This window comes from Helianthus annuus, chromosome 14 (genome assembly GCF_002127325.2).
Source record: "Helianthus annuus cultivar XRQ/B chromosome 14, HanXRQr2.0-SUNRISE, whole genome shotgun sequence".
Taxonomy (NCBI): Eukaryota; Viridiplantae; Streptophyta; class Magnoliopsida; order Asterales; family Asteraceae; genus Helianthus; species Helianthus annuus.
Genome location: NC_035446.2, coordinates 73,838,020 through 73,851,895, shown reverse-complemented (window position 1 = coordinate 73,851,895; position 13,876 = coordinate 73,838,020). Strand labels below are relative to the sequence as shown.

Sequence of the window (13,876 nt, the reverse complement as noted above, 5' to 3'; positions counted from 1 at the left end):
AATTTTCCCTCGAAGGGAAATGAATATCTCTGATTTTTTTTCCTTCATGTCCATTTCTGAAAAGTCTCTGTTAAGGAAATAACAGGATATTGCCTTGCATATCTTTGGTGGCTTTTTGACACAAAGTCATAGATAGACTCCTACGAATAAATTTCGGGACGAAATTTCCTAAAGTAGGGGAGACTGTGACACCTGTGTCACCACCACCATCAAACAAATACCAAGCCAATGAAATTTTTGCATTTCATACTTGGGATTTGTAAAAATATGTGTATCGTTTGCACATATCAACTCTTGTTCGATTTCGGGCCTTAAATTCGCTTTCTGGAAGGTTATACGCAAACTGGTGCTTAAACGCAATCAGTTTAACGCGACGTACATTCCGGAACTGTGACGAAAGCCAAACATACCCTAAATATCCCTTCCATAACTTAGAAATAAGTTTCGAAGGATTCGGTATGGCGAAAACATGTTTATTTAAACTAAAGAACTAATTGCGACAAAACTGCGAAGCGAACGTTGGTGACCGCCCGGATAATATTTAAATCCCAAAAATATTATGTTATGACTAAAAATATATTTTAATCAGGTCTGTGTTGAAAAATAAATTGAAACGCCTAAAAACGTTATTTTTCAAGTGTAAGCTCGTAACGCGTGTTTCCGCGCGACACAGTGCTTATACTGCAAAACGCGGACAACGCGGCCAGTCTCAGCAACTGAAATTTATTTCAGTAATATTTTTGGCAAGTTTATTTTTATAGAAAAATAAAAATAATTTAGAACGCCATAAACCGGGATTTAAACGCTAGATAAAATACCCGGTATCCAGTTAAACACCTGTTTTTATCTAATATACCAACAAAATTACACTTAACCCCCCCCCCCTCTCAAGTTTACGGTTATATCTATGATGGCCCCACCAAGATTTCTAAAATCCTACAAAGATCTATAATGATATTACTTAGATTTAATTTGATTTTGTCTAGATATTATAAGATATGGAAGATTGAGTTAGATCTTGTATGGATAATAAATATAACACTCCACCTCCTTCAAACCACATTCATCACTCAACCCTAACTCTCTCTCTCCTCCTTCAATCGTCCCCCATCTCTCTCTCTCTACCTTCAAATCTTCAAGACTTGTTCTTCATTCAAAGCTTTGAAGGTGATCCATGGAGGTTGCAAGTTGAAGGGCATTCAAAGGAGCTTTGTTCTAGTCTTGTTCATCATCTTTCTCACCATCATCTTCACTAGAATTTCTACCCTAGCCTTGTGCTAGTAGTAAGTCCATTCATACTCTTGTCTCACTTCGATTCTTGTTCGATTGTTGATTGTTTTTCACACACAAAAACTCAAACACACTACAAAAAAAATGTCATTCAGTGACACACAAAAAGTGCCACAAAAATCCATAAAAATGCCACCAAAGACTCCTTAAGGAATGAGTGGCACACAAAAAAGTGTCACTAGAAGCAGTGCCACTAAAAGGCTTTAGTGGCACTTTTTAGTGTGCCTCTATAATTTTTTAGTTATTAGTGGCACTTTTCTTTTAGCCACAATATAAAAAAAACAAACTTTTGTGGCACAATTTTTATGCCAGTAAAAACTATTCCTAGTAATATATCTATACTACTTTTAGTGACACATATTTTTTTGCCCCAAAAATAAAATGCCACTACAAACATTTATCATATTAATTTCGTTAATTTAGTTATTTATTTACCATATAATATAGAAATAAAAATGAAAACATGTAGAAAAATAATAATGTCATAATTTCAACTAAAAGTTGGATCCAAAACATACTATAAATCTTAGCAAACAAATGAATGTCTACAAAAGAAGTCAAAACGGTCTTTCGATACAATCATACTTTAAAAAAACTTAGTTCCAAGCTCATTAATCTTGTTATCTCTATTCCTCCAAGGCTTCACATGTTGTCAGCTGTGTCATCAATATCGTCACTTCTTGAAGATCATAATTCGTTGCTAGGTAACGAGTTGCTAGGAGCCGAAGAACCAACGCGAGGGACCTAAAAAATTTAAATGAGAATAAATGCTAATACAAAGATATATATATGTATATGTAAAAGACAACATAGTAGTACATGTATGTAAGTACCTGTATGTTCATATTGCTAAGAACTGTAGGCAAGTTTGCATCGGGGATACGTTCTTGGATAATGTTCATCATAACGTTCACAACACTCTGTAGCTGATGAATAGTATGTGAATTAGTCGAAGAATCACCGTTACTCTTTATGGCTGGCATTCTTCCAACTAATCGAACATACCCTCTTTTCTTTGGGCCTTTAACTTTTGAGTATTCATCATTTGTAAAATCATGCGAATCTATGGGTTTGCTTGCAGAGTCACTTGCAATAGCTTTTAGTGAAGCCTAAATACATAATAATATAAGTAAGCTTATAAAAAACGTGAACACGCACATGATATGTAAAAATATTTTAATGCATAAAAATACATTACCACAACGTTAGCTGCTTTATCATCAACAAAACTTTGGTCTTATGAGTGTGAGTTGTTATTATACACATTTCTCCTCGGGTCGGGTATACACCAGCATTCTTCGTTGCCTATAATTTATGCTTAATGATTAGTAAAAGAAATGAAAAGCTAAATTTTATAATAATATGTCAAAATAACTAGAATAATACCACTTCATGAGCAAGTCTAGCAAACGACTTTGTCCCGGTTACATGAGGCTCCATCTTTGAGCAGCTCAATCTTTTTGCAGCGCATGTAGTCTATAGTAAATAGTAATTTAACACATGATAGGATTTCTTTCATCTAGTTTCAGAATTATATATATTGCATATGAAATCAAATTTACATATCATTGTTACCTGAAATTTCGGAGTGAACCAACGAGTAACAAGTTCTTTAAATTGAGTTGGATTCACTCTATCGTCATTATTAGTTTGTTGCGTCACAATTTCGTCACTAGTAAGGCTGGGATCATATCCACGTGACTTTAATAAACCTTTCCACGTTCTCCATTTTTCCCCATGTTTTGGAATATCCATTCTTTAACCTGACCTGTTTCATCTGGATGAATAGCAAATTTGGACTACAAAAAGATTGCATATATATTAGCGTATACCTCTTAACTTAATGAATGGATGCATATCATGTTTGATAAAAGACATACCTTAACAAGTGAATACATATCCTCTTTATTTTTCATGGGAACTTTTTCTCCGGTCAGAATACTCAATTGATACATGATCAGCCATCCTCACAAGTGTCCCAAGATACTAAGCAAGTTCTTTGCCTTCTTCCCCCACTAGTTGTCCAAAGTCGTTAAATGTGACGGCTATTCTTTCGGTAGTATTCATTTTCCATATTTCGGCCTTTTGGGTATGACCTCTAACCTTTTTGGGAGCATCTAAACAAGTTTCGATAAAATAAGACAAATAAAAAAACATTATGTGTATTATCATCTTCATGAAGTCACAATAATAATGCATATACCATTAAATGTTCAAAAAAAACTTATATATATTTTGAATCAGAACCTGTTGCTTTATCTTTTTCAGGGCCGTGCAATTGTTCTTGATCATTGTGTTCATCTTCAGAATAGTTGTGATCTACCATTTGTATCTCGTCTATTGTATCGTCTATGTCTTTATACGCGTCATTTACTTCATATCCACTGTGTTACCTTCTTAAAGCATAGAAGACAAAAGGTACTTTTGATTGAATAAAGTTTAAGATTAACAAAATAATACCTTGAAATATTTCCTCGTCCTCGTCGTCATCCTCATCAACAAGAATCATCCTTCTATTTGCTCCTGCTTTATTCGGTTTTGTTGCATTTGAAGTAGATGGAACCTTTTGAGAGACATTTGGAGCAAGCACCCAGCGTAGTTTCGTGAGATTAGCAGCTCTATTCATGGACATTGGTGGAATATATTGTGAACGGTGTCGCTAAAACATATTTATTTTCGTTAGAAAACAAGTTTATATAAAGTAAAATAAACAAAGTTTGAATAATTAAATTACCTTTTTGGGTACTATAACACTTCTACCAACTTGTTGGTTATCTTCCTCACAATCATCACCTGGATCTGGAATATAGTCTACATCCCCCGCATGAGTGTTCTTCACTGTTTTTTCTTCATTTTGTTACTGTCTACCAGACTTCCATAGAGTCCACAATGTTTTTAACTCCAAATTCTCGTAGTCTTTTTTGGTTCTCCTGAATCCTCACTAGTCTAGCTTCCAAATACTCATTTCCTTTTCCTGTCAAAGTCAAAAAGTAACCAATGAGAAGAAGAAAACAAACAATAAATCAAAGAATTTGGATAATTTGCATTAGTACCATGTGCATCATGAGAATTTGATTGATAATCTTGCATTTTACTAATGTCTGTAGAAGTGATACGTAGCTGTTGGCGCCTACACATACTGTCTATTCAAAAACATATAATACAATATCAATATTTACTATATAATATTAGAATAACAAAGAAACAAAGAAAAAAAAGAAATACAAGTATCCTAAATATAATACAACTGTGAACTGTGTGATATGTGTGATCGCGATAGGGTTCTGTGTTGAATCCGATCAAAGATAGTTCTGAGTGAACAGGTTCTGTGTGAATCAATCCAGAAAGAAGAAAAAGAGGAACTAAGGAAGGCTGATCTATGTGATCGAGAGAGGAAATCAAAGGCAGAAAAGGATTTTAGGTGAACAGATGATATGAGTCACGATGAGAATGAGATTTGGAGTTAAGTCGGATCTGTGTGAAGTGATCGAGCCAGTATGAATTGAAATTTGGAGTTAAAATTCAATTTTAATATTGAATTGAAATTTGGAGTCACGATGAGAATGAATATCAAGTAAAAAACGAAAAGGTTAAGAAAGGTAGCTGTGACAGCAACTGATGGTCCGAAAGGCTGCAATTGATGGCTTGTAAAGTGGTGATCAGCAAGTGGCATACCGGTGTGATTCGAGAGTTGAACTGGGTCTGTTTCGGGGCTGCATCGATGATGAAACAGTACCAATGGCACTGGTATCGGGATGCTAAAACAGGTGAGCAAAAGAGCATGAAGAGCAGGAGTTAAGTCGGATCTGTGTGAAGTGATCGCGCAAGTATGAATTTCGAGTCGGAACAAGGAACCTGTGTGGTTTTATCAAGGAGCAAGAAACGGATCAAGGTCAAGAATAAGGGGGTGAGTGTAGGTTAATCTGGGTTTTCGGGTACCGAAAATGGAGCTTCATCATCAGATACGGGTCAAACGAATCAGCAGAAAAGTTATTTATGTCACATGGATTTATGTTTTCATTTGGTCAAATAGTGGGTCCTGAGTCATGGTTAGTGTCCTGATTTGTAGGAGTGCTGGTTAGTTAGTTTCCTACTTTCCTTCATTTACGTAACTAAATGCGTGTATATATGTTTGGTTTGGCAATGAATAAAAGTGTGCTTTTTGAGCAGTAAAATAAATCTATTTTCATGAGTTTTTATTTGTGTGTGATTGATGCTTGAAACACAACATCGAGGAAGAACGCATCAGTAGCGGATGAGAAAATAAACACCCAACAGCAACATTGAGCCGTCTGGTGGAACTGCCAGAGGAATCCAGAATCTAGTTCAGAGCTGGATGAATTTCAGCAGTGTACCAACTTAATTTACAACTTCACTCTCTCGGATCACAGCAGCGATAGATGGAGCTGGGGCCTGGAATTGGATGGTGCCTTTTCAGTGAAATCATGCAGAGCACTTTTGTCCAGGTTCGCGGTCCCTTTCTTCCCAATCGACTGGGTCAAGGTGAATCTTTGGTGAAAAATCCCACAAGTGTTCGCCTTTCACAACCAAGGACCTATTGAAGATACCCAGCTTATGCGAAGTAAAGAAAAAAAAGTGGTTCAAGGAATAATAAGGGTGACATGTTGGAAGAGTCGGAACGAACAATTCTTTTCGGAAACGGGTGGCAATTGATCGAGTATTCAGGGAGATACAAACTTCAGCATTCCTTAGAAACCACATAGACTAAAAAGGTAAAATTTTATTAAACTAAAATTACTTAGACCAACCCACTGAGACTAAAATCAAGAATTACAAAACAATGGAAAACAACAAATATAAAGGCTGCTTCTGATGGTTACACCTGCAAACTATACGCAACTTTAAATTAAGGACTAATTCCATTACAACAATTGAATATTCATGAAGATAAGAACCTGATGTAAACCAAAAGCAAATGTATGAACTTATCTACTCTTAATGATATGAATAGATATGTACAACACTTTTCCAGATCTACATCGCCGATTTCATCAACATCCTTCCTTTGAACATATTTTAATTGAACATAATCATCTATGTTTTACAGTTTACTGACCTAAAATTGAAGGTGGTTGAGGTTGCGATTGAACCAATGGTAACCCTCCGATCACCGGCAGTTGACTCCTTCTAGCGATTGAACAAGTCGTCAAGTTCAATTTTCCCTTTAATCACCAGAATTAGGTTGGGAAACGTGGTTGGATAGCGGTTTAATAATGAGAAAGAGGGAAAATAAAAAAGTTTTAATTGTAATTACCGCTAGCTGCCTTTAATAACATGCCGCCCATTTAAATAGATAAATTTTAAAAATTTAAATTAACTTTTTTACTCCTCTAATCTTATTCTAAAATTCAAGTATATCGAGCCGAGCCAAGCTTGCCGCAGAGCCGAGCTAGGGCAAGCTCAGGCTCGGCTCGATTATAAACCGAGCTGGCTATTTGCTGACCACGAATTAGACACGCTCCACGAAAGGGATCTCGAGTGTCCTGGCTTTCGTTGCTGGTTTACATCTTTCCCTTTATTTGGACGCCCAAACGATCGGTTTCTATGCAAAGAAACAGATCCGGAGTCCTTATGATCATCGAGCATAAGTATAGCTAAATCATTTAACGCCTTTCTCGCCCTCCTAAACTGCCACTCACTCATAGGCCATCGCATTCCTTTGTTTCGAATCAGAAGCGCTCGAAACAATCTCTAAATGCTTATTCCATACCCGGACTTTCTCCCCTCACGAACAGTGTTACAGATATCAAGAGCCTTGATATTCCTATCGTAAAACTCCATAAGCAGCCTATCTAAAGGCGGTTTTGAAACATTTTCGTTGTTCAACAAAACAAGTTTGAAATCTTCTAAACTCGCGACAAACGCGTCTAGCAGCTTACACATCCAAACAATGGAGAGAAAGTCATCCGCTGAAGAATCTGATAACGAATTAAACCGGCTAAAAACTTGATTCTGAAACTCGTCAAGTTCACGATCCTGTAACGATTTCGCCTCATTCTTCACCTCCTCAGAATGCACCTGAGTGTGATCATCCCCAAACCCTAAAACCGTTCGACAAAACGCCTTAAACGATTTACTAGAACTACTAGTAGAAGTCATTTCACTCCTACAACAACACTAAACCACCACCAACGAAACGAAAGTTGGAAAACTAACTCGCACACCACGGCTGTCCGAATGGACATTCGACGGAATGGACATCCGTCCGGATAACCATCCGATCGGATGGCCATCCGACCGAACAGCCATTCGACCGAACGCCACTTACTTTCACCGCCTTACTCTCCTACTCACCCTATAAATACCCGCCGTACACGCTACTGTTCACTGATGAGACAGCTCCATTCGACCAACTCGCTCCCAGATCATTCTCAAGCACTTTTCTCTCGATTCAAGGCTATTTCGTAGGTATTTCTCCCTAAATCTTGTACTTCCATCATCACTACACACTTCTCCATCAAAATCACTGGTTCTCATCTTGAAATCACCTGATTTGGGCACCTTGAAGGTGACATCATCTCAGTTGCTTATGCAATCGGTTGTGTGACATCATCTCATCAAGATTTGTCCAGATCTAAAGGATTTCCACACTATTCAACACAAACCTCAACAAGATTTCAACATTTCCAACTGTTTTCTACTTTTCTTCAACTTTTCTTAAACTTTTCTTCAACATTCTACACAAAATCTTGGGAATCTAGATCCATTCAGGATCTCTACTCATTATCTAGTTGAGAACCGGTTTGAAAACAGGTTTCCACCGGTGAGATGACCGATTAACGGGTTGAACGTGAAACCCCATCAAGAACAGTGAGGCTGGTCGAATGGGGTGATTCCCATCCGAACGACTGAACTAGACCATGGTATGTTTCTGTTGTTTGACACGTCATCACGCCGTCTCCTTTAAAACCCGAACTTTGAACTTAGAAAACTTTTGTGAAATTTTCAGAAATAACAGATCACCCAATTGAATAGCCATCCGACTGAATAACCATTCGATCAAATGACCATTCGACAAGTGACCTATCCCTTAAACTAATCTTTCTGTTCAAAACGATTTTATAAAACTTCAAACTACCAAACTCTCAATCGAATAGCCATCCGATCGAGTATTATAGACCCATTACAATTCCCATCATCCCGACATATCATGATAAAAAAGATACATTATTCCTACCAAGTATGGATCACTAAGAAACTCATGACCATTATAACTTAGACTATGTGTTGTGGAATGACCCCCCCTGCCACGCTAAACACAACGTCAGAGCACCAATTACGCCCCCACCCTTTAGCTAATCATGTCTTTTTTTTCTTATTTTTTATATTTTTGTTGTGTGTAGTTATTGGGTAGTTATTATACTACACCTAGTTATTGGATATTTAGTTATTGCTCAAATTCATATTTGGTGATGACATGGCAATGATTTAGTTATTCCACAACAGAGTCTTATTACGAGCAATATTTTGAATTCCATAGTTGAATTATTCATAGTAAAAATGGTTGATCATAGTTAAAATTAAGCTATCGAAAAAATAAAGTTTGAAGAAAAGTTAAACATTGGTTGTAATAATATAAAAAACAATGTAACTATTTTGAAAAGTAGTTTTTATTACAATAAAATTAAAACACTTGGTTATATTAATGACTAAGTACTAAGGGTGCGTTTGGGTTCCAGGTTTTCAATGGAATTTAAAGGAATTGGAATCTGAATTCTATCTCTTAAGATGTTTGGTTCATACAATTTGATGGAATTTGAATCTCAATTCCAATCTTTATGTGTTTGGTTGACAATGGAATTGGAATTAGAATTGGATTTTGGCATGAATTCCTTATCCTTCTTATATGTGAAGGAATTAAAGTACATTCATTGGAATCTTCGATCGTTTTGATCAGCACCTTTTCGACTCGAACGATTTCGACCCGTATGGTTTCGACGCGAACCGAACCGTTTCGACTCGTACATCGTTTCGACACAAATTGTTACGAAGCGAACCGTTTGATTCAAACCGTTTCAACATGTACCATGTCAACTCGAACCATTTCGACCCGTACCGTTTCTACCCGAACCTTTTCGACGCAACTCATTTCGACCTTAACTGTTTAGACGCGAATCGTTTCAACTCGAATCGTTTTGACGCGAACCATTTCGACCTATACAGTTTCTACGCGAACCGTTTTTACCCGCGCCGTTTTGACCCGAACCGTTTCGACCCGTAATGTTTCAACTCGAACCGTTATGACTCGAACTGTTTAGATGCGAACCATTTTGACCAGTACGGTTTCAACCTGTACTGTTTCTACCCATACGTTTTGACCCGAACCGAAGGTTGTGGTTGCCAGGGTGATGGATTTCTTTTCATTTGACAACTAAACACATCAAAAATGGAATTGAGATTTCAATTCCAACAATTTCCAATTCCAATTAAAATATTTAAATTCCAAATCCAATTCCTTAAAATTCTAATTCCTATACAAATTCCAATTCTAATTCCAAAACATTCTGCGAACCAAACGCCCCCTAAGTATTATACATAGATTTTATATCAAACAAGTAGCATGGTCCAGTTCTACTTTGCGCCTAAGTTTTTGAGCCTGGTGACGTGGGTTCGTTTAGCGCTCTCCTTTTCCCAATCTCTTTTATTAGAGTTAAAGCATGTTTTTTCTTTAAATTTTGTTTTTTTATTGTCATCATCATCATCATACTCAGTATATCCCACCCATAACAAAGCTAAGGTAGGGTCTGAGACGAGTAAGATTTAGACAACCGTACCTCTACCCCGTAGGAATAGAGAGACTGCTGCCAGTGAGACCTTCGGCTTGATTTATTTATTGTATAGTATGTAAATATTAATATGGCAGTTTTGCTTTTTTTATGTTACTTTGCATGTTTATATATGAAAAAGAACATACAGGAAAGCATCTTTTTTTCATCATATGTGATGATATGAATAGCCAACTTATACTCATGAGAATAAATATGAACTAGCAGGTCTGCCCGCATGATGCAGCGGCATACTTTACATGTATGTGTGCAATATGTAGTCTTACCAGTGAAGTACAATACTAAAAACAACCTGCTATACTGCAGAATTAGCTATTAACATGTAGTCCGTAGAGCGATATGATTATGTACAAAACAAAAGATGTGGGTTGACATATTACTAAGAAATAGATTTAAATGAGACAGCTTGTACGTAGGTTAAGGGTGTAAAAAAACATTGCATCCATTTTTAAATTGTTGGCAGATACGGAGTAAATCCGATATCTTATATGACGGTCCTTTTTTTGGTTATAGTTGAAGAAAACAGTACACTTGCAGCATGTTGTTCTAGGCTTTGTTGTAGCAGCTCTATAATTGTTACTCTGCTTCTTTTAGCCTCTCCAACCATAACATTGCCCGTAAAACAGGTGAAAAGGAACCTTCATTTACAGCTATAGGTGTTAATTTCTTTCTTAATTTGCATCAGGTCACCTGCATAATCATTTAAAAAAGTATATTATTTAAGTATAGAGAGGAATATTTTATAGACCACTAACGGCGAAAGATGAATCAATGGCACATACGACACCAACTCAACTAACCACGGCCCCTGACCCGTTTCACGTTTTGTAGCAAATCGGGTTCATCCCACGCTACCTGTAACAAGAAACCAAAAATCATGTCAAACTCGTACATTTAAGAAACCAACTAACAAACATTCATACATAATCAATAATATCTCACTTATAAATACGTATTCATTAATATCTCACTCATAAAGCGTACTCTATAAAGAGTGTCCCTCACGAAGCCTCCAAGGTGAATTCAGCCAACGAAACTGATCTTTTACATCAAACAAAGAAATCGTGCCCATGAACCAGCTAATTCGCGACTAATCCTTTTTATCTAAAGCCATATTGAGCCTTATTTCTGGAGACCACTGAATCCGCATTGCTGCATTTACAGTTGACGCTTTCACTCAGAACTCAGGCGTGCTTGCACGAGAGTGGTACACCACCTCAAATGGCTGGCTAGCAGACTCGAGATTCACAGCCTCAACCACCAACTCTACACTCACCTTCACAGAATTCCCAACCCCGCCAGTCGTAACAGTTACAGAATGAAAATAACCAGACAAAAAAAAACAACTGACTTAAAAAAATGAGTATTTATACATATAATCACCATTATTTTTAATGTTTATCTTCCAAGTTCCAATACGTATCAGACCACTTCCCTGAATTTGCCCTCTATACATTGATCCAAACCCACCCTCCCCTAAAAAACAACCAGGGCTAAAAATACGAGTTATAGCTGCAAGCTCACCGAATGTGAAAGTCTGAGCTCCAATTTGACCAAATGGCAAAATGATGCCTTTTTTAAATTGACCCATTCTGACTTGAACCCGTTTACATTCAAACATTAACAGAGCATGATCATGATCTGACACGTAATACGACCCGATTCACATATTTTGTCGGCCATCTAAAATTCAGTGAATAATTCATGAACAAACAAAATGCATTTATGATCAACTAACTTGATCATTGCACATGCACACACTGATAAACAAAACAACAACGAAGTTTCAATTCAAACTGGTAAAAATCACAGAAATACATCTCGATTGTTGCACATATACCCACAATCACACATTGTTGACCATTTGAACATAATTTTTTAATTTTTACTAATTACTGACCTAAATCACCAGAGTTATATTCTTTTTTCAATCGAAGTTTCAATTGAAGGAGTTGAAGTTGCGATCCTCTGGCCGTGCTTGGTTTCCCTTCGAGTATGGCAATTTGATAATGAGTAAGAGGGAAAACAAAATATTTTAATCGAAATTGCCTATTCAAACGGGTCAACAAAACTTATCATTGCATATAATATGCTGCTGTTATGTTTATACACTTCAAGGTTCAATAACATAATGAAATCTGTAGCTTCAAAGTTGACTTTAAAAAGTCAAAGTCGTTTCTTTAACCAACACTTAAAATGTCAAAACTGTTTCTTTTACAAAATATTTGTTATAGCTTATACACCTATTCGAACGGGTCGACAAAACATAACTAGAGATGAGCAAATGATACCGGGTACCGGTATAGGTACTTGTACCTGTACCGAATTTACTGAACCAAGATATTATTGGTACCGACATTTAGCGTTTTCGATACCGGTTTTTACCTACAAATACCGGTCAATACCAGTACTGAACTACACCGAACTGGGTATTTTCGGTACACTTCGGTACACCGGGTACTGATACCCAATTTTTGGGATTTTCGGTACCAGTTGAAACCGAGCTCATCCCTAGGCTTATACACCTATTCAAACAGGTTGACAAAGAGGTGGCAAGGCCGTTTATGTTGTCATTCTTTCAGCCTATACGCTGATCTTTGTCTGATACGCAGCTGATACACAGCTGTTAGGTACTGTTAGTCTCGGCAGTTAACACCATAACTTGATTAAAAAAAGTCAACTTTTAAAGTCTCAAGTATCACCATGACCATGATAACAAAACCAAAATTAAAAAACCAAAAACAGATGTTTAAAAGTGGAACATTAAGCATAATTGAGAATGGAACAATATTTTGCCTTAAACTTTAGTGACCAAAACGAAATCACCAACACCAATTGACTCAGATTTAAAAAGATCATGATGGTCGTTGAAAAGGGGAAAATAGGTCAGAAGCACGCTTCCTCATCGTCGTCAAAAATAGCCCGCTCAGTTGTGTCATGGATGCAACCGGAGTTGCCATATCAAGTAGCAACACACCATCATTTTCGGGTAGGAGACAGGCCAAAAACTCGCTAGAACAGTGTATATAGGCGATCAACTGAATGAAACAAATATACTTTTTTTAAAAGAGAGGGATATTTTATAGACCACCAACTTGGAGGCGAAAACGGCGATAGATGAATCAATGGCACATACGACACCATCAAAGCATATATTACTTAAGATCAGAAGAAACAACACACATTACTGAAAAAAGGCAATCAATCTTCCATTAAAATGTAATTGGGATCTACTGGACTAAAACCCTAGGCTAGGGCTAGGGTTTCATTCTCCTTTCCAATAAATTGATTCATTGTAAACATAAATAAGAAAGATACATAGGCAATTTCGATTGCATAAGATGCTAGTAATGAAATCAGTGTGATGAAACCCTAACCATAGCCGTGTCATCCAGCACTGAACTAATCAGCCGGATTAGCGTTGTGTTTTGCTTCATGTGTGGCTTCTCTGGTGTTGTATAAAATACCTCTAATAGAGCAATATGGTGAAATAGACACAGGGCCGGCTCAACGTTATTGGAAACCCAAAGCAAAATAAAATTTTGGGGCCTTTTTCCGAATCTTACTGTAATTTGGTATCAATATGAGATAAAAACTAGAACAACCAAGGAAACTAACACATTTGATTTTCCTAGACATAGTTTTTATATCAAACCCATAATTTCAATATCAGTTAACCGTTCATTTAAGATCAAATGCAAAGATAAATACTTGTAGAGACAAAAGAATATAATAAACCAACCTAAAGGTCTAATCCTGGGAAAATTAAAGCCCATGGA

At 36.8% G+C, this 13,876-nt stretch overlaps 2 long non-coding RNA genes across 7 annotated transcripts; both read right to left on the bottom strand.

Annotated features, from left to right (window-relative positions):
* Nucleotides 1-1,760: 1,760 nt before the first annotated feature.
* On the bottom strand, nt 1,761-6,530 carry LOC110908475. 4 transcript variants are annotated; one of them, XR_002574634.2, is made up of 11 exons: nt 6,368-6,530; nt 4,344-4,433; nt 4,025-4,264; nt 3,751-3,949; nt 3,538-3,674; nt 3,171-3,407; nt 2,866-3,089; nt 2,677-2,766; nt 2,489-2,595; nt 2,124-2,399; nt 1,761-2,034 (listed from the first exon to the last, which is right to left on the bottom strand). It is a non-coding gene; the product is annotated as an uncharacterized LOC110908475 (long non-coding RNA). The 4 variants fall into 4 exon arrangements; XR_002574630.2 differs by having other exon boundaries at nt 3,538-3,949; XR_002574631.2 differs by having other exon boundaries at nt 3,538-3,949; nt 4,344-4,429.
* Nucleotides 6,531-10,275: 3,745 nt separating this feature from the next.
* Nucleotides 10,276-13,676, bottom strand: LOC110908474. 3 transcript variants are annotated; one of them, XR_004878533.1, is made up of 3 exons: nt 11,040-13,676; nt 10,898-10,952; nt 10,276-10,787 (listed from the first exon to the last, which is right to left on the bottom strand). It is a non-coding gene; the product is annotated as an uncharacterized LOC110908474 (long non-coding RNA). The 3 variants fall into 3 exon arrangements; XR_004878532.1 differs by having other exon boundaries at nt 10,880-10,952; nt 11,069-13,676; XR_002574629.2 differs by having other exon boundaries at nt 10,880-10,952; nt 11,040-13,675.
* Nucleotides 13,677-13,876: the final 200 nt, after the last annotated feature.